This window comes from Triticum aestivum, chromosome 2A, assembly GCF_018294505.1.
Source record: "Triticum aestivum cultivar Chinese Spring chromosome 2A, IWGSC CS RefSeq v2.1, whole genome shotgun sequence".
NCBI classification, from domain to species: domain Eukaryota; kingdom Viridiplantae; phylum Streptophyta; class Magnoliopsida; order Poales; family Poaceae; genus Triticum; species Triticum aestivum.
Window position 1 is genome coordinate 417,587,483 of NC_057797.1, and position 19,371 is coordinate 417,606,853.

Consider the following 19,371-nt stretch of genomic DNA (forward strand, 5'->3'; position numbering starts at 1 on the left):
CTTGCGGGTTGGAATTAGGGTTTTGGCTCCGTATCTGATCATTTGGGGGTACGTAGGTATATATAGGAGGAAGAAGTGCGTCGGTGGAGCAACAGGGGTCCCATGAGGGTGGAGGGCGCGCCGGTGGGGGGGGGGAGGGGGTAGGCGCGCCCCTACCTCGTGGCCTCCCTATTGGTTGCTTGATGTAGGGTCCAAGTCTCCTGGATCTTGTTCGTTCCAAAAATCACGTTCCCAAAGGTTTCATTCCGTTTGGACTCCGTTTGATATTCCTTTTCTTTGAAATCCTAAAATAGGCAAAGAAAACAGCAATTCTGGGCTGGGCCTCCGGTTAATAGGTTAGTCCCAAAAATAATATAAAAAGTGGATAATAAAGCCCAATAATGTCCAAAACAGAAGATAAATATAGCATGGAGCAATAAAAAATTATAGATAAGTTGGAGACATATCACAAATCCTAATCTCTAAATACGTCAACCCAACAAGTACCTTTGGAGACACCTATAAAGCACCTTTATATCACCCAGTTACGTTGTGACGTTTGGTAGCACACAAAGTGTTCCTCCCGTAAACGGGAGTTGCATAATCTCATAGTCATAGGAACATGTATAAGTTATGAAGAAAGCAATAGAAACAAACTAAACGATCAAGTGCTAAGCTAACGGAATGGGTCAAGTCAATCACATCATTCTCCTAATGATGTGATCCCGTTAATCAAATGACAACTCTTTGTCTATGGCTAGGAAACATAACCATCTTTGATTAACGAGCTAGTCAAGTAGAAGCATACTAGTGATGCTCTGTTTGTCTATGTATTCACACATGTATCATGTTTCCGGTTAATACAATTCTGGCATGAATAATAAACATTTATCATGATATAAGGAAATAAATAATAACTTTATTATTGCCTCTGGGGCATATTTCCTTCATTTGCATCATTAATTTTTACTATAATATACCCTATTTCAATGATATATTTCATAATATGATGCAATTCTAGTGTCTTTTCTCTTTTAAAATGCAAGATATAAAAAGAGATGGGAATTACCAACAGTTGGAAATCTGACCTGAAAATGCAACAGAATAGAAAGTCTTCATCATCATTAACAGCCCGTTCAACGTGGGGATCATCATCTTCATCATTATCTTCACTAGCACCATCTCATCTCCAAACCATAATTCTTCTCTTGTGCTTAATCTTTGTATCTAACCTCGGATTGGTACCCTGGGAGTGCCTGTAGTGTTGATTATATCTTGTAGTTGAGGTTAGTTGGTTTAATTGGTGAAAAATTATTGTGTTCTTATTGTTAATCATATGTTTATACCCACTGATCATGATCCATATGATGAGTTGTGAGTAGTTTCATTAGTTCTTGAGGACATGAGAGAAGTCTTGTTATAATAGTAATCATGTGAAGTTGATTCTTATTCAATGTTTTGATATTATGTTGTGTTGTTCTTCCTCTAGTGGTGTGAACATCGACTACATAACACTTCATCATCTTTGGGCCTAGGAGAAAGCTTGTGAAATTAGTTTGTAGATGATGGGTTGCGGGAGTGATAGAAACCTAAACCCTAGTTAGTGAATTATTCCGTAAGGGGCTGTTTTGTATCCAATTGCTTAATGCTATGATTAGATTTATCTTAACTATTTCTCTAATAGTTGCGGATGCTTGCATGGAGACTTGGAGAGTATAATCATAAGAAGCTACTTGTTCAAGTTAGGAAAGTAACTTAGATCCGGTCCACCCATGTAACACTTATCATGGCAATGAAAGTTAAATCAATGAATCATGGTGAAACTTGGTGAAACTCCCACGTGTCCTCAAGAGCATTTTAGTCACTATAAGAAACACCTTCGCTTGTTCTTAGCATAATTAAGGGTTTGACCAGTTGTTGCATTTTTTTACTATTGTTACTTGTTAACTTGTTATAAATTATCTTGCTACCAAACTATTTATCAAAACAGTTTTGCTAAAACACATCTAGATGTGCTATAAGTATTGCACATCTAAGTCCAATGTCATTTATTTTACGCTAAGATTCGTGCAAGCATTTTCTTTTGTCCATTTTTTTAATTTGATTAAGTCATTTAGATGTGCAATAGTTAGGGCACATCTAGATGCACCCTAGACAGGCCCTCTTATAACACTTGAAGTGAAACCTTGCTGAAAAGTGCATATCAATTCCTTTTGCTACTCATTGAGTTTGACACTCTTACTTATCGAAAGGACTAGGATTGATCTGCTATACTTGTGGGTCATCATCCATCTTGTTTCTTATGTCAGCAACAATTGCAAAGAGAGCAAATCTATTTGGAACATTAGAATTTATTAGCGTGATAACTTGGGAGCAATTAGTCCCAATGCAGAGAGGACCTCTGTATACATGCATCAATTCCGAAAATCCAATCTATGCCGAAATAGCATGAACCTCCTCAACAGCTTGGTACCACGACATGCATTTGCAGATTGACAATGCAACATTCCTCTCGTATCCCTAACGACAATCCCTGCACTAGCTTGGCCTATCTCATGAATAAAGGATGCATATGCATTTAGGGGCTGTTTGGTTAGTGCCCAGGACTGCCCTGCCAAATTGAGGGCGTGCCATTTTTTTGCCGTAGAATTTTGTCGCCCCTGCCAAGCCAAAGCATGGGCACAAAAAGTAAAGAGGAGGTGTACTAGTGACCAAAACATTGGAAGGGTAAGAAAACGCCGGCACCAATCGAAAGGCCCTCCTAGGCTGGTGGTCGACGCCAAAATATTGGTATGGCAGCGCTCAGCTGTCATCCAAACATACCCTTAGCTTCCAGGCTCCTAATTTCTGTGGCAACCACTGATTGTCATCAATGACCTGCAACATGCATAGGAATTCTGCATGGGAATGGAACTTATCGGTCGACCCATGATAAGGGATAAATCGGTCAGTTTATCGGCATATCAGCCGATTTATCGCCACATCGGCTTATTTATCGGCCGATTTATCTTAGTGGCCAGATGCTGGTAAGAGATAAATCGTCCGATTTATCGGAGTACCAGAAGATATCTTGAACACTGCCCTCCGGTGCTAGTGCCTAGTGAATTTCCTCTATGTATTTGATTAGGAAGTTTTTGGATACTGTCACAAACCTTTGTCGTCCTCGTGTACAACATTATTCATAAGGTGCCATGCCCTCCGGGATATCAACATAATTTTAAGATGAACTAGACCATGATGGCGCACGTTGCAGCGCCCTTCTATTTTTTCTATAGAATGGTAGGAATTTTCTTACATGAAACGTTTAAGTTAAATGTGTATAAACTTTCTGCAAATCATGTTTGTATAGTTACCCAATATTTCATGGGTGATATGCATGAGGTGCCCATCTTGCTCAAGCCCATCTCGAAAACAAAAGGTAGACATATTTAAACTGTATAAATGAACAGTTGAATTAAAATGCCTTGCTCTTAGCAGGATGCCACATGGTATGACTTACATCCTAATTAATAGCATAAAGCAAAGCACATTCAATTAATCCCAATATACAACACAACTGTCGGACAATCATAACATATCCTACTTTTTATAGAGTTAGGCTGGTTGTCGATCTACCCCCCTTCGGGTTGGGTGAAAATTAATTCTGATGGATCGCTATCTTCAGATGGAAGAGCTGGAGCTGGCATGGTGTTATGAGATGACACCGGACCTATTTTTTTCCTTCTTGCATAGAACTTTTCTCCTACCAGGATGATTTAGAATCAGACTTATGTGCTTGTAGCCAGGGCTTATCATTGGCCTTCAGAGGAGTGACCTTCCCGTGGTGATTGAAGTGGTCTCTCTTAAGTTACAAATATGATTCAAACCAGCGACATGGATAGATCGGTGTATTCCTTTTTGGTGAAAGAAATAAAGCACCTCTTGAGTCTTCGTATAATTAGTATTACTCATGTTAGGCACTCCCAAAATAAAGTTAGCAACTTTCTGGCAAACTCTGCTTGCTTAGAAAGTAGAAATATAAGTTGATTGTGCTCTGATCCCCCAGGTGTCGTTGAGTTGAATCCTGTTGATTGTATACTGTTGTGATTGCTTAATACAAGTGGTCTACCTGCAAAAAAAAGGTTTGGTGTCTTCAGTCAACCGGAATTACGCTGGTTAGAAAACATATTCCAACATATAGGAACAACTTAAAAGGGATGAAAACTAAAACATGATGACTTCATATTTTCACATAATAGCATTAAAATATTTGGCTTACAAATACCGTTTCATTCAAGAAACAAGACAATAAATCTCCTAAATTTCATCACTATAAAGCACGTCTTTTTGTTTGAATCTTTAATTTTGGTCAACGTCATCTCCTTTTTAGATCAATATATTAACTGCAGTCTTTTGCTGAACGATACTTGCATGATCACGAGTCAAGATTGTTGAATGAAATATATAGATTTTTATTCTATTAAATGTGCCTTGATAGATCAGAAATGAAAGTAGAGGTTACTAAGTAACAGACATAATAGCTACCTTTTGCATTTTTCTAGTGTGCCATATATGAATTTGAGAGCTTGACTTATATAGCACTGTAATTGGATTAACAAAAATAACATGGCTACTTAGCGCACTCTGCACTTTGTCAAACAATACTGGAGCAGGGCATGAAGTGAGGGACACAAATAATGTAGAAACTTAGTGCATGAACAACTGCCTATTTAGTGCTTCCATACGAAAATAATCTCACAATTTGACCATTAACACTCTCAACAATTGGAAGATGTGGGTGTTGGAACATTATACTCACAGACAACAAATCACTCAAACTGAAAGCATTGCCTCAAATTGAATTAGATTCTTTCTCGATAAGTGAATTGATAACCCTTTCCATGGCCATCTAACATGAAACAAATATGATAAAGGAGAGTATAGATGGAAGATCCTAACACATACATGTGGGTACAAGAAGAATTCAATTACGAATTCCACTTCACAGTTTATTGAAGAATGAAAAAGAATATACATGACACATTTAGAATATCCAAGGCCCGATAAATGTTAAAAAAATAAGGGAGAGGTAGCTAGGTAAGACAAATGACTATCCTGGCTACATATTATATGCATGCTGCCGAGACTTTGTTCTATAGCATTTGCCAACATAAATACCATTAATAGGTGCTTTGCTCTATAGCTTTTCCGTTCCCCCACGGGCGAACGGCCGCGCATCGGGCCTCCTCCCTCCAGGCTCCCCCCTTCCTTCTTCCTTCTCGCCGCCGTCGCCGGCGCCCGCGGCCGGCTTGGCCCTGGGGCTGCTGGTGGCGGCGGCCTCCTGGCCCTTTCCCTCCCGGTCGCTCTCCGGCGCGAGCGGAGCGGCTCCAGGGGGGTGCATCTAAGCGGCGGCGGTCTGGCGTGGCGGCGGGGCTCCGTGGAGCATGCAGGCGAGCTACTGGGTGGCGGCGGGATCTAGCGTCGTCCGCTCGGCCCAGATCTGGGCCCTGCAGGCCCCATCTGGGCCAGGGCGGGCTGGCGGCGGGGATGGATCCGATGTGGCTTCTGGGAGGCTGCGGAGATGCGACGCGTGGCTGGGTGCCGGCGGTGACGACACTGGTCTGCTGCATCGCGGCCGACGGAGTTTAACGGGCCCTCTTCGGGCCTGGCTGGGCCAGGGGTGGCCCGGCATGCCCCGCTGCCGCGTCCGGGCGGCTACCACGATGGTGCTGGAGGCACGGGCCTCCCGCACGACGGCGGTGGAGGTGGTTCCCTCCCGCTCGGTGTCGATGTTGCTGCTCCCGTCGTGGTGAGCTTCTCTCCGGTCCTCTTGGCCTCGTGGTGGTGTTCGTAGTGAGGCGGCGTGGGTGGCGGCGCTACTGCGTTGGCGCATGGTGATGGGCGATGGTTGGGCGGTCGGTTCAGTTCGGTTGGGCGGTTGGGGCTGGAATGCGGGAGAAATCCCTGCCGGCTTCGGCCCCGACGCGGTGACACCTGCGAGTGCCACCATTCCTCCCTGGAGGGTGTCGGTGGTATCCACCCCACCTCCCTGTGCGTGCTCGGGGAAACCTGAGGACTCGTCTGGGCAGCAGCGTCGTCGGCGTCACATCCCTTCTTGGAGGTGTTGCTTGGTATGCGGCGGATCGGAGCCTCGGCATGTGGTGTTTTATTTCCGGTGGGCACCGCGGTGGTGGGTCATCCGCGCTTTGCCAAGCTGCCGTCGTTGGCATTTGTTTCTTCTTCTTTTTCTCTTGGTGTGTTGTGCTTCTCGCCACAGCGTTACCTGTACTCGGTGTTGGTTGCTTTGGAATACAAAGCAGGGGGAAACCCTTTTTCAGTAACGCTGGGCTTATACTTCAGTTCTGATGAGTAATTAAATATTGAAAATCACTCGCTACAAGCAATCAAAATACAGTCACCAAATAAGAATTAAGAAAAAGTATCGTACCTTCACCTTTGCATTCCTAGAAAGCAAGGCATTCCCCAATACAGAGGGACTTCAAAAGCAGGACAAATATGAATTGATCCTCACCGTCCTCATGTCGTTTATTTAGAACAGAAAAGCTGAAAAGAACATGGTTAATCTAAGCCAACTCTGCACTTTGTGCAAGATTTTGGAACCCAAACAAATAATCTCACACTATAACTACACTTAGAAAAATACCATAACTTTACCATTGCATTCCCAGAAAGTGAGGCATGCCCAAATAGGGCTTCAAAATTGAAACATGTGAAGGAAAACACCTTCAAACAGAAGACCCTGATCCATACCGTCCTCAAGTTGTTTATGTAGAATAGAAAAGCTGAAAAGAACATGGTTACTCTGAAGTCATCTCTGTACTTTGTGAAAGAAGGACCCGAGCAAGTAATCTCAGGTTGTAACTATTAGCACTTTGAACAATTGGAAGATGCTGCGTTTAAGCATGTATTATTCTCATGCAAGAAATCATTATGGTGAAAGCAGTGCCTCGCCTTTCAATGCAGCAGAATCAGCCAACCGTGAAACCGAGATCCAATCGATCGAGATCAGAGAACCTGCGTTTATTTGAAAGCACAAAGAACAACATAAATAAATAAATAAAAATCTTTAACTCAATGCAGAATTGGGGGTAGGATGGAAGTAGGAAGGAGAGACCATTCGCTAAAGAAGGAAGACGAATCAGCAACCTGAGCGTCAACCATAGTTGTTGCGGAACTGAGGAGGGGAATGGGCAAGGAGAAGATAGATAGTGGAGATTATATGGACGCGAGAGTAAAGGACGAGCGTGAATTGACAATGTAACTGACCTGCAATTATCCGCCGGCCTCTCATATCCATGGCCATTAATGGCCTCTTGTAATCGTGATTCAATTACTGAATCGACAGAGTCAAATCGACAGCGGATGATCCGCTGGCTCGGGCACGACATCGTGGAATCGCCAGAAGACAACCTCGTCGGGCGCCTCGGCCCCATGTGAGGCAGACCCGCCCTGAACCTAGGCGCGGTCCCCATGGATCCTCCCTCCGGCATCGGTCGTCAGTCGTGACACAGGGTCGTGGGAGTTGTGGAAGTTGTCCGAACGAAACGACGGGTGCTCCTAGTCGGCGCCTTCTGCGCCGATTAGCATAACTGGCTCCTGCAGAAGTAGAATGTTGGGCTGATTCTTTGTTCGGCCCAAATTCTAGCGCGTTTGCACTGTTTCAGCGCTAGTTCACTGTTTGTTCTGTTTGGACTATTTCAGCGCTAGTTCATCGGTTCCTTCTACTGTTTCGTCAATATACTTTGAACTGGAAATTTCTATAAGATTATGTTCGATGGGAGAAAATGCGTGAACCAAAAAATGGTATGAATTTTCATAACAATAAAAAATCTCCATAAAATCACAGAATAGCTGCTGAATGAATTATTTTAGAATTTGGTAGTGGCTTGCAGTAGTTTACTGGTTTGAAAGGAAATTTTATTCTAATTAGTACAACTGAATTAAAAAACAGTTAGTTCTCCATAAGTAAAATCATACTGGCAGGGGGTGTATTACTTAGAACAACTACACTAGTGGAAGCCAGAAACAAGTTAAGAATGGCTGGTGTTGACCCTTGTTTCGATATTGAAATGTGAAGCTCGCCGAAAATATGATCTCATCCATTTTACACCTTCAAGTGGTCCTGAAAAATTCAAAAACAGAATACATTTAGTCTCTTAATATAAAATATACATCTGAATATGGACTGGATCATGTGAAAAAAGTGTACTAGTTTTCAAAAACACACTTCTTTTAGAGTGTACCTTTCAGCTGTTCATTCTATTGACTGTGCAAAGTCCTTTTATTTGAAAGACCGGAAACCCTGAAGAATAAAAGCAGAAACAGATTGATTGAATTTTTGGTTTATACTTCCCTTAGTAACAAAGTTGCTTTAAGAGAAGTATGAAAATTCAAGGAGGTGTTTATAACTTACGTGGTTTTGAAGAAATGATCTCACGACTGGTAGTTGGACCTTGCTGTTTTGGTAGGTTATAATCTCATACAAAAATATTTCGCGCATAGCTTGGAGATCAACCTGTTTTGCACAGTTGTGATTATCATTTGAATATTTTTTCTTCTATGAGATGAAAGAATTGCAATTAGAATATGTTGTTTAGAAGATAAGAAACTCTTACAGTAGAGAATCCAAGAACTCCCATGCCACGATATGTTTTTAGTATTTGAAGAAGTAAAACACATGTGTCGTACTTGCATTAATGAAATCAGGTTGTTGGTGTACTAGAATAGGGGTACCCTAGTACCCCGAACTTGTGCACGGCAGTTGCAGCACCCCGCGGCAAGGCTTGCCGGGAGAACGCCAAGGTCCTCCGTGGTTCCCTTGGAGCCATTCAAGAACAAAGTATTTAAGCTCAGGAGACAAGGCCCCGGCAAGAGGAGCTTGCCGGGAAGGCTAACCAAGGCACTCCAAGGAACTTGCCGCGGCGCGCCACGCGCTCCGGCAAGGCAACAAGGCCCCGGCAAGAGGAGCTTGCCGGGAAGACCAACCAAGGTACCTCGAAGCCCGGTGAGCGACAAGCTTCCGGACCCGACAAGATAACAACAGCGGCAAGGCGCTTGCCGCGGCAGGCGGCCACTCTGTGCCCACGCTCCAGCGCATCCACCAACGTGTCGCCCTGGGGGCCTCTCCAGGCGTGTGTGGCGGGAGGCTGTGCAGCCAGCGGTGCGCAGTGGCATGCGAAGCTGACAAGATCGCTGTCGTGGCGAACGGTGGCGCCCCTAACGGTCCTTTTCTGCACTGTTTGGGCGACCCAGACGGGCATTCAATGCCCTTATCCCCTGCCGTCAGGGTTAGGTAGGGTGCACTGTACAAGTAACTGTACCAACCACCCCACTTTTGACATTCGTACCCTTCTCTGCGTTGCCACCTGTCGGTGACCCCATTAGCGTATAAAAGGAGGCCCATGCGCAACGTAGGGGGGGGGTTGGTTCGATTCATTCGTGAGCCAGAAAACACTTAGCTCTCACGAGCAAGAGCACAAGATAATACAACCAGACAAGCAGCAGTAGGAGTGTTATCTCTCCGGAGAGCTCCGAAGCTGGGTAAACTGCTCGTGTGCTTCGCCTCGATCTGCTCTTCGTGCGATCTCCGCCCCCCGCCGAACCGAAAGGGGCCCGGTCCGCCGGCCCCATAGGTGTTCGTGGATCAGTTTCCCCGCCAGGTAGGGGGCGTCGAGATTGTGTGAACCTGATCCGGTGTTCACACGAGCTAGATCTCCATTCCCTTCATCAACATGCCACCGAAGAAGAAGACTTCGGCGGCAGCCGCTCCGTCCACGTCACTTCCGCCACCGTTGGAGCAAACGGGTGGTGGAATGGACGTCGGCGGAAGAATGGACGTCGACAAGGAAGCTCATGATGCTGCCAGGTCCAAGAACAAGGCTGCACAAACCTCGGCGACTGTACATGTTCCACGCCACTCTCAGGAGGCGCAAGACCAACAGCGTCATGGCACTTGCAGTGCCATATGCATGATAGGCCAAGACCAAGCTGGTGGATCTCGGGGCGATCAAGACCAGCATGCACGCCAGCGTGCTGGCACGAGCGGGGCACGGTCGCCTGGACGGGATACTGCTCCTTCTAACATAGTTAGAAGTCCGAGCACGTCTCGCTCCTCGCGCCGTCCGCCACTGCCACCCACCACTCCAGCAGAAGCTTTGGCGCGAGCTCAACTTCTCCTAGATTACCCTCCGACGTCGGACAAGATCGACGAATGGAGGGCCACCATTCAGAGTCTCATCGGCTACGCCAACGGCGACACTCCACGGCGGCCGAGCGCGTCGCCGCCGCGGCAGGGTTGCCGGGTGCGAGCCGGTGGCGACGAAACGGGTGGAGGTGCAACTACCATGCAATCACCACCCCAAAGGCCAAGATCGCCGACTCGCCGGATCCACCTCGACAGCGACTCCATCGCATCTTCGGATCCACGAGCTCGTCGCGATCAGCGCCAAGTTCTTCATGATTGACAACAAGAAGACGCTCGAACTCGCATCGAGCGCCAAAGAGAAGCGCGACATCAATCCGACAAGCGCGCTGGGCCCTCTGTTGACATGCATGCGCCACGGGAACCAGGCGATCTGCCGTACGCGGTAGGTTGCCCTGCGTTCACTCGTGAGCTACGGCAAGTCCAGTGGCCCAGCACGAAGAACTTCAAGCCAGACGTACCGGAGAAGTACGACGGCAAGACGCATCCGTCAGAGTTCCTCAGCATCTACACCATCGCGGTGCAGGCTGCCGGGGGACGAGATGACAAGATCCTTGCTAACTACTTCCCACTGGTGCTCACGCCCAACGTCAGGTCCTGGCTCATGCACTTGCCGGACAACTCCATATCCTCTTGGGCTGATCTGTGCCATCAGTTTGTCAGCGCCTTCACAGGCGGACACAAGCCTCATGGCCAGGAGAGTGATCTTCATCTGCTCGCCCAGAAGGAAGGAGAGCCCCTGCGCAAGTACATTCAGAGATTCAGCACTGTGCAGCACAACATCCCAGACGTCCACCCTGCCGCAGTGATCAGCGTGTTCCATTAGAACGTGCGAAACCGCAGGATGCGGGAGGAAATGGCGATGTGCAAGATCAGGGACGTCAGTGAGTTATATGCACTGGCCGACAAGTGTGCACGTGCTGAGGAAGGGAGGAGACTCCCCGGAGAGAATGTAGGAGCGGGAGGATCTGACAGTGAAGATGCCGCCCCGGCAAGGAAAAACCGGCGGCGGAACAACAGAAGGAGGAAAGGCAAAGAGGTGCTAGTTGTTGAGCAGTCCGGCAATGGTGGTGGCGCCAAGGAAGCCAAAGCTGGTGACTCCGGCAAGGAGGTTGCCGTGGAGGTGGCGGTCGCCGATAAGCAGGATGGCTCCAACAAGCAGTATTGCAAGATCCACCGCACCAAGGGCCATGATCTCTAAAACTGTAAGAAAGTCGAGCAGCTTGTCGAGCAACAGAAAGCTGAATACGAGCGGCGCGACAAGGAGAAGGCCTAGGAAGGTGCTGGGGGATCCGGCAAGAAACGTCCCGGCCGAGGAGGACGCCGCGGAAAAGCCAAACAGCGGCAAGGAGACAGACCTCCTCGCGGCCGCGACAAGGATGAAGATGACGACGATGATGAAGACATGGATGATGAGGAGACTGATGAGCAGGAGTTCCAGAAAGCCACGGAGGTCCTGTGCGTTGACGGTGGTGCTTCTCTGCATACCTCGCACGGCCAGCTCAAGCAATGGGTGCGGGAAGTTAATGCAGCAGAACCACCCGTCGAGTCACGCAAGCCTCTGAAATGGTCCAGCACGCCTATCATCTTTGATATTGAGGACCATCCTGATCGCATAACTGCGGTCGGGTGCTTGCCAATGTTGGTTTCACCAACAATCTGCAACCTCAAGGTCACTAAGATGCTAGTTGACGGTGGGGCCGGCTTGAACCTGATCTCCTCCGCGGTGCTCCAGAAACTCCAGATCCCGGATAGCGAGCTCGAAGAAACCGGTACATTTCAAGGAATCAACCTGGGAAGAAGCAAGCCGAAGGGAAAGATCACGTTGCCGGTAACATTTGGCAGCGAGCTGAACTTCAGGACTGAGAGGGTCACATTTGATGTTGCTGACTTTCGATTACCTTACAATGGGATCCTTGGCCGTCCGGCACTTGCCAAGTTCATGGCAGCCTCTCACTATGCGTACAACGTACTAAAAATGCCAGGCCCGATAAGTGTCATCTCTGTCCCTGGCGACAAGAAGGATGCTCTTATCTGTGCCGACAAGATCTACCGGGAAGCAGCAGCCGCAGCAGAACGCAAGACACTTGCCGCTGAAGCTCTCGGGGGGAAGAAGAAGACCAAGTCCGGCAAGAGCTCTCATGCCCACTCCGGCAAGCACACCTCTTCGGAGTGCTGCGCTACGGTCGAGGACGCACCATCGAGCTCCACCGGCAAGTGTAAGAAGGCAATGACAGCTCCACCTGAGACCAAGAAGGTGTCCGCCAAGGAGGACAGCGCTGGTGGTACCTTCACCATCAGCGCCACTCTTGACCCCAAATAGGAAAGCGCGCTCGTTGCTTTCCTGCGGGCGAATGTCGACGTGTTTGCGTGGCAACCGTCTGATATCCCCGGTGTTCCCAGGAAAGTAATTGAGCACCACCTTGCCGTCTGTCCTCATGCGCGACCCGTCAAGCAGAAAGTCAGGAAACAGGCAGTGGAGCGCCAAGAATTCATCGCAGAAGAAATCAAGAAGTTGGAAGCAGCAGGCCTTGTCAGAGGAGTGCTCCATCCCACGTGGTTGGCCAATCCTGTTGTCGTGCGCAAGGCTAACGGGAAATGGAGGCTTTGTATTGACTTTACTGATGTTAATAAAGCTTGTCCCAAAGACCCATTTCCCTTGCCGCGCATTGACCAGATTGTTGACTCCACAGCCGGATGTGATTTGCTTTCATTTCTTGATGCATACTCAGGATACCATCAGATCTTCATGGCACAAGAAGATGAAGAGAAAACCGCATTTATCACCCCGTGTGGCACGTACTGCTTCGTACGGATGCCTTTCAGTTTGAAGAATGCTGGTTCAACATTCGCAAGGGTAGTCTACCACGCTTTTGAGCCGCAGATGCACAGAAATGTGGAAGCCTACATGGATGACATAGTGGTCAAGAGCAAGAACAGGGCGACCCTGATTCGAGATTTAGACGAGACATTTGCAAATCTACGCAGGATCAACCTCAAGCTTAACCCCGAGAAGTGCGTGTTTGGAGTCCCATCCGGCAAGCTTCTCGGGTTTTTCGTGTCTCAGCGGGGGATTGAAGCCAATCCCGACAAGATCAAGGCCATTGAGCAGATCGAAGCACCAAAGCGTGTCAAGGATGTACGAAGGCTTGCCGGTTGCGTGGCTGCTCTCAGCAGGTTTATCTCTAGATCTGCTGAGCGCGCCCTGCCATTTTTCAAAATTTTGAAAAAGGCAGGTCCAATGAAATGGACTCCGGAGGCGGAGGCTGCGCTGCAGGACTTGAAGAGATACCTGTCCTCCACTCCAATACTTGTCGCACCTAAGCCGCAAGAGAAGTTGCTGCTGTATATAGCGGCAACCAATCAAGTGGTTAGTGCTGCGTTAGTGGCGGAGAGGGAGGCAGATGATGAGCCAGCAACCACGGCAGATGCATCCAGCGACAAGCAGGGGGCTTCGCCGACAAGCTCTGGGCCCGACAGAGATGGATCTGCGCAGGAGCATGATAAGATGCAGAAGAGAATGGTGCAGCGTCCAGTTTACTTTGTCAGTTCCCTTCTACAGGGGGCTAGATCAAGGTACTCTGGTGTGCAGAAGTTACTTTTCGGCCTCCTCATGGCCTCGAGAAAGCTGCGCCATTACTTTCAAGCACATGAGATCACAGTCGTCACTCGCTTTCCGCTGAAGAGGATATTGCAAAATCCAGAAGCGACGGGCAGGATTGTCGAGTGGGCACTGGAACTGTCAAGCTTTGGCCTCAAGTTTCAGAGCACTTCAACTATCCAAAGCAGAGCATTGGCAGAGTTCATAGCAGAGTGGACGCCAACCCCAGATGAAGAAATTCCAGAGACGAGCATCCCCGTCAAAGAGGCAAGCAAAGAGTGGTTGATGTACTTTGATGGTGCCTTCTCGCTGCAAGGCGCCGGTGCGGGCGTGCTACTTGTCGCACCCACCGGAGAGAACCTCAAGTACGTAGTCTAGATGCACTTTCCCAAGGATCAAGCAACCAACAATACTGTAGAGTATGAAAGATTGCTTGCCGGTCTCAGAATTGCAGCAGACCTTGGGATCAAGAAGCTCATTGTCAGGGGTGACTCACAGCTTGTCGTCCGCCAAGTGAACAAGAACTACCAGAGTCCATTGATGGAAGCATATGTTGATGAAGTGAGGAAGCTAGAGGAGCACTTTGACGGCCTACAGATGGAGCATATCCCAAGATCTCAGAATGACATTGCTGATGGCCTGTCAAAGTGCGCCGCACTAAAGTTACCCGTGGAACCAAGGATCTTTGTGCTCAAGTTGACTCAACCATCCGTAACACCATCAACTGGACAAAGCAAGAAGAGGAAGTTGATTTCTGGTGACTACTTTCCGGCAGAGCTCCCCGAAGCCGCCGCCAAGAAAGTCCCCAAGATCAACACCAAGGTTGCTGAGGGGCAGTCTGCTCCGGCAAGCCTTATGGTTTGTTCCGTTGAAGCAGATGCTCCCGACAAGTTTTGCTCCGGCAAGCTTGCCGGGGAACATCAAGCTCCGGCAGGGCCGCAAGTCCTTGCCGTGGAAGCGGATGTTCCCGCAACAGCAGATGTGCCTTTAGTCCTTGTTGTCGAGCCACAAGCTCCAGCATGGGCACAGCAGATTGTCCATTTCCTTCAGACAGGAGAACTTCCCGAAGAATAAGATGAAGCGGAAAGAGTAGCCCGGCAGTCAAGTATGTACCAGTTTGTCGATAGCATACTGTACAGAAGAATAATCAACGGTGTGAAATTGAAGTGTATTTGCCGGGAAGATGGACAAAAGCTGTTGGCAGAGATACATGGAGGCATATGTGGCCACCACATTGGCGCAAGAGCACTTGCCGGCAAAGCTTTCCGGCAAGGTTTCTTTTGGTCGACAGCCCTCCAGGATGCAACTGCACAAGTAACCAAGTGTGAAGCGTGCCAGTTCCACTCCAAACAGATACACCAGCCAGCTCAAGCTCTCCAGACGATCCCTTTATCCTGGCCATTTTCGGTCTGGGGGCTCGATATCCTCGGCCCTTTCCCCCGAGCTGTCGGGGGCTTTGAGTACTTGTACATTGCAATCGACAAGTTCACAAAGTGGCCGGAAGTGCAGCCAGTGAGGAAGGTGACAACACAGTCAGCAGTCAAGTTCTTCAGGTCAATTGTTTGCCGTTTCGGGATCCCTAACAGGATCATCACCGACAACGGCACGCAATTCACGAGCCGCACCTTCATGCAGTATGTCCAAGACCTTGGCGCCAAGGTCTGCTTCGCTTCTGTTGCTCATCCGAGAAGCAACGGTCAAGCAGAGAGGGCAAATGCTGAAGTGCTGCGCGGGCTCAAGACCAGAACTTTCGACAGGCTGCGCAAGTGCCCAATAAACTGGATCGAGGAGCTGCCGGTGGTTCTTTGGTCGATCAGAACGACGCCAAATCGAGCCACTGGCCAGACGCCTTTCGCTCTAATCTATGGAGCAGAGGCAGTTCTCCCCACGGAACTCGTATACGGATCGCCTCGAGTGCTCGCTTATGATGAGCTTGAGCAAGAACAGCTGCGACAAGACGACGCGCTGCTCCTTGAGGAAGATCGTCTTCAGGCTGCTGTACGAGATGCTCGATGCCAGCAAGCTTTGCGCCGCTACCATAGCCGCAAAGTTAAAGCCAGAAGCTTCGAGGAAGGCGACCTTGTTCTTCGGCGCGTTCAGTCCGCCAAGAATTCCAACAAGTTGACGCCGAAGTGGGAAGGCCCTTATCGGGTGAAACGAGTCACATGGCCCGGCGCTGTCCGCCTTGAGACCGAAGATGGCATTCCGGTGAGCAACTCCTGGAACATAGAACATCTTCGTAAGTTTTTCCCGTAGGGCGCGGTTGCCGGAACCCGTTCCGGCAACCACCTTTTGTACAAGTCTTGCCGCTGTTGCATGTAATCCTTTGTACAAAGCCGGGCGCAGATCCCGTGCATAAATAGAACCCCATGTGCTCCGCACAACTTGTCCATTTCATGCATTAGTTTCTTCCTTGCATGTGTTATCTGACACTTTGTGCAGCACCTACATCCGGTAAGCAGTAACGAGCCAAAGGGCTCCATATCATTATTTTCTCTTCTTTCTTCTTTTTCAACAAAGGAAAAGAAGGTTCCCTCGCACACATGTTTGCCGGGGGGGGGGGAGGAGAAGATTGTGGTATGGACCAGGCGTCGTTCAAGCAAAGTTCTGCCTTGCCGGGAAGCAAACGACAGAAAAGCTAAGTTGCCAAAGTTTGAGCAATCAATTTTTAAATTTTTTGAGTTATCTTCCTCGAACGACCCTACTTTGTATGGAAAACCTATGCGCGGAGGAACCAACTCGTGGCTAGTTGCGCCCTTACTTTGTTTCGAGTCCGCTCAACAACTTAAGTGTGCTGCATCTAGTTGCGATAAGGTTTCTTGTCGAAAGCAGCACCGCCAGCAGGCTGCTGAAGTTCCGCACTCAGCGCTCGCGGCTCGGGTGCCTGCGCCGACAAGTTCCCTAGAAGCGTAGGGTAAAAACATACAAAGGAAGGAATCTAGTAGAGGAAATAACATAGCAATTGATAATAGAAATAAAGTTATATTACAAGATAACTTGTCGCAGCTCTAACAGACTGTTTTCATAACATGATTAGTAGCGACAAGGGAAAAGAAGAAATGGGCGGCCTAGTCTACGCGTCCGCCCTCGACCCTTTGATCTCGCTCACCTTGTCCACAATGGGTGCGACAAGGGCCTTGAGTGCGTCCCGATCGGCGTCTGGCGGCAAGGACTTGAGGACGTTGGTGAAGCTGAGGCCTGGATTGCGGAAGGCCACCTTCATCAGCACCTTCTGGAGAACCCCGACGCAGATTTTGCGCGACTCGTCGGCTAGCTGCTTTGGGATCCTCTCCCGGAGCCGCTGGAGTGCCGTCGCCACGCCCTTGAAGAATAGGCTGAGCTTGGCGCTGGGTTGAAGATTCTCGTCGGAAGGATACCCAAAGTCCTCCATCCCCAGCTGCGCCAGCTCCTCGTTGATGACTACGGCAATATTCACCACACCCTCGGTCCAGTGCTCCACAGTGTCTCTAAACGAGTTCTGGGTAACCGCGATGCTCTCCAGCAGCGCCTTGTCAGCTTCGACCTTCTCCGACAAGGTCTTCTCGCGCTCCTTGGCGGCCTCCAGCGACTGCACTAGCGTGGCCAGCTTCAACTCCAGGTCCGCATTGGAATCCTTGGCGGCGCTGAGCTCCTTGCCCCTCTCAGCGAGAAGACCTTGCAGCTCACCGTGGGCGGCAGCATCCTTCTCACGCTCACGCTTGAGTGCGGCAAGCTCCTCGCCGCTCTTCCCAATGTTGGCCTCTAGCTGCGCCACTTTCTCCTCCAGCTCTTTCTTGGCGGCCTCTGCAATCACGGCAGCGTCCTTTGCTTCCTTGAGCGCCCCGCCAAGTGCTTGCTCGCACTCGGCAAGCTCCTCCTTGTAGCTGTCGAGGTTGGCCTTCCGCTGCACCAATTCACCTTCTCGCGTAGATTGCTTCTCGGCGGCCAGCCTTTGTTCCTCCTCAGCTTTGGCCTTCTCGAGAAGGAAGGCCGTGCGCTCCTCGTCGAGTCGCTCCCGCTCCTGTGCCAGGGACCGGAGTGCTTCTTGATTGTGGCCCCGGAGCTCCTCCGTGCGCTTCTCCATGTCAACTCCCGCCTTCGCGACAAGCGCTTCCCGGGAAGCCAGCTTGGCTTGCCGGGCGCGGTAGAGTGACAGCAGCTTCCGCAGCAGCTGCTCCTCCTCAGGCTCGCCACTGCTGCTGCCGGGCGCGTCGACCAATGACAGTCCGGCGGAGGCGAGCACCTCCTCATCAAAAGTTTCCCCCTCGACCGGCGCCCTTGAGCTCGACGCCCAGGGTAGCTTGATGAAGATATCGTCGCCGGCCTTCAAGTAGGCGCCGAGCTGGGGCTCCTCGGAGCCCGGCCCCGCAGCAGCGGCAGAGGATCGGCGATCAGCGCAGCGCCTGGCGCTCCTGCGGCCTCAGGGTTGTCAGTGCGATCGCCCGACCCCTCGCCGCCCTCTGCGGCGGCAGCCTTGGCGGCCTCCTCGCCGGCGGTCTCATCAGCACCAACCCCTTCCTCGCCGGCGCCCTCTGTCTCCATTGGCTCAGAAGCAGATGGGTCTGAAGAACGAAGAAGGGAGAAAAATCAATCAAAAATCCAAGAGAAGAAAATCAGAAGAAGAAGAACCCAAGGGAAAGTTTTTGGACAAGGGAATTACCTGTGCCAAGATCTGTAGTTGCGGTCTCGGCCGCCGCAGGTTCGACAGTGCTGCCCCTTGCCGGAGAGTTCTCCCTTGCCGGAGAGCGCTCCCTTAGCGGGCACCCCTCCCTTGGCGGCATAGTCGAAGCAGATGGCACTTCAGGACCAGCTTCCGGGCGCTCCTGATGTGGCTGCTCTGCTCCTACACAAGTCCACAAGCAAGATATCAACAAAGGAAAAAGCACTCATGCACGCCTGACAGCAGAGAGCTAACTATGAACTTACGCTGGGGGCTGCGCTGGGGGCTGCTTTAAGGAGTGATTGCCGGGTCCATCAAGGTGGTCTCAGACCCACCCACTGCTGACACGGTGGGGTCATCTTCGATGACAATCACCGCGGCCTTGGCCCTCTTCGCCGCTCTCTGGGCCAGCGTTCTGAAAAGAAAGGAGTCCAGATTGAAGCAAGTCAGATACAAGATATAAACAACAAGATTGAAGAACTACAAGAGCACCAAAGAAGCTTACTCTTCTTCCTCCTTGTCGGAGCTGAGCGCGGAAAGATCGAAGTCCGGCCCTCCTCCGGTGCGGCGAGGCGGAGGAGTAGGATCCCTTGCCCGCTTGGCGGGGGCGGTGGCGGTGGCCCGGGAAGATCCCGCTCCAGTTGCCGCTGCTGCGTGAGGCGCTCCTGCGGCAACATTGCTTGCCGCGGCAGAGCGCGTCGCACGGCTCGGCGGCTGTTGACCCGGCTGCCGCCCCGCTGCGTCCCCGGCCCTGCGAAGGCGCCTTCTTGGCGGGGCCGGGGGCTCCGCCTGCGGCAAGCCTTCTGAAGGCTCGGGCTCTTCCTCGCCGGCCTCGCTCGGCTCAGCTTCAGAGCCGGCAGGCTCTCCTTCGCCAATGAACTCCGCGCGCTCGGCAAGGTTTGCCGCTTCTGCCTCCTCCGCCTCCTCCGCAGTGAACCCGAACACGCCCGC

At 50.1% G+C, this 19,371-nt stretch overlaps 1 long non-coding RNA gene across 1 annotated transcript; it reads right to left on the reverse strand.

Annotated features, from left to right (window-relative positions):
• Positions 1–3,412: 3,412 nt before the first annotated feature.
• LOC123185349 (uncharacterized) lies at positions 3,413–7,589 on the reverse strand. The gene is made up of 4 exons (XR_006493353.1): positions 7,246–7,589; positions 6,634–6,993; positions 6,407–6,522; positions 3,413–4,087 (listed from the first exon to the last, which is right to left on the reverse strand). It is a non-coding gene; the product is annotated as an uncharacterized lncRNA (long non-coding RNA).
• Positions 7,590–19,371: the final 11,782 nt, after the last annotated feature.